At 35.3% G+C, this 1914-nt stretch overlaps 1 non-coding gene across 1 annotated transcript; it reads right to left on the reverse strand.

Moving 5' to 3' along the window:
• Positions 1 to 608: 608 nt before the first annotated feature.
• Positions 609 to 715, reverse strand: LOC136228274 (small nucleolar RNA R71). The gene has a single exon (XR_010688602.1). It is a non-coding gene; the product is annotated as a small nucleolar RNA R71 (small nucleolar RNA).
• Positions 716 to 1914: the final 1199 nt, after the last annotated feature.

Consider the following 1914-nt stretch of genomic DNA (forward strand, 5'->3'; position numbering starts at 1 on the left):
TTATTCAAAATTTTATATTTTACTTATTTCAAATTACTAACATATTTATTTTTGAAATTCTGTTTTGAAGGTAGATTCGGTTCGTACGAAATTTCAAGTTCATGCGCAGTTCTCGAAGTTCAGGCATTCCACCAAAACCGCTAGACCCAGAAATTGAAAAGACTCTTAAAAAGAACAAGAAAGACAAGAAATAGAAAAACAAAACTGCAATAAAAACTAGAATTACTGAGCCAGAAATTATGGCTACGCTTATGGATTACGCTAGGCCAGGAGTGGCTGGAGTAACAAACAGCATAGTTAGACCCCAAATAAATGCAAATCAATTTGAGATTAAGCCAGCATTGCTTAATATGTTACAAAATAACGTAACATTTTACGGGTTACCTAACGAAAATCATAACACCCATTTGACAAATTTTTTAGAAATTTGTGACACTTTTAAAATAACAGATGTGACTGCGGAAGCAATCAAACTTCGCCTTTTTCCTTTTACTTTGAAGGATTGAGCCAAAGAATGGTTAACTTCTATGCCAGCCGCAACATTTGAAACTTGGGAGCAATTAGCCGAAGCATTTTTATCAAAAAAATTTCCTTTAGCAAAAACCGCAAGAGTCATAAAAGAGTTAACATCTTTTTCTCAAAATGATAATGAAACTCTTTATGAGTCTTGGGAACGTTTTAAAGAACTTCAACGTTTATGCCCATACCACCAATTGCCCGCTGAACTTTTAATGCAAACATTTTATAATGGATTAAATCCTACAACAAGAGGTTCATTAGATGCTATGTCCGGAGGGTTATTCATGAAGAAAACGTCGGCCCAAGCCAGAGAACTTTTGGAGGAAATGGCAATCAACAGTAGTATGTGGCCAGCGGAGTGTGGACACGTACCAATGGCGAAACCATCATCCTCAACTACGTCGTCGGTTAAAGGTATAGTGAATCTTGATCCAGTTGCGATGTTGCAAGCCCAATTTTCTGCCTTATCGCACAAAATTGATAGGTTTATGGCACCGTGTGATCCTAATGGTCAGCCAATCCAAACGGATGTAGATTATGAAGGGATGAGTGAAATTGAACAGGTAAATTTTGTCCAAGGACAAAACCAAACTAATAACCCTTATTCCAATACATATAATCCTGGATGGAGAAATCATCCTAACTTTAACTGGAGAGATAATAATAATAATAATACTAATGCTAATCAAAATCGTACAACCAATTATCAAAATCAATCAAGAGAGACGATTAGCACTTTATCTTCTAAAATCGACAAATTTATTGATGCTATGAGCGGAAAAATAAGTAAACACGACGATGGTTTGAAATGGATCGAGAATAAATTCGATCAGCTTATTAAAAACCAATCATCTAGCATCCATAATTTGGAGGTTCAAATTGGACAACTCGCTAAATCAATTTCATCCCGCAAAGAGGGAAGTCTTCCCAGCCATACGGAAGAAAATCCGAAAGAGCATGTTAAGGCAATCACTCTTCGTTCAGGGAAAAATTACTTAGGTCCGGAAATGCCCGGAAATTCAACGTTACCAGGAACTGATTTACCAAAATCCAAAGAAGATATGTTAAATAAAAAAGATACAACAATTGACCAGAGTATAAAAACTTTTGTGCCCAAACCACTTTTTCCACACAAAGTCCGCAATAAGGACTATGACAAACAACTTTTAACATTTTTAGACAAACTTAAAAATTTGCATATTAATTTGACGTTTATGGATGTAATTACGCAAATTCCCAATTATGGTAAATTCCTAAAAGATTTAATTTCAAAGAAAATCAGTTGGGAAGGAATTTCATCCATTTCACTAACCGAAGATTGCAGTTCAATTGTGTCAAGTAATTTACCCACTAAACTCAAAGATCCCGGATGTTTTACCATTCCGTGTAAATTGG

This window comes from Euphorbia lathyris, chromosome 4 (assembly GCF_963576675.1).
Source record: "Euphorbia lathyris chromosome 4, ddEupLath1.1, whole genome shotgun sequence".
Taxonomy (NCBI): Eukaryota; Viridiplantae; Streptophyta; class Magnoliopsida; order Malpighiales; family Euphorbiaceae; genus Euphorbia; species Euphorbia lathyris.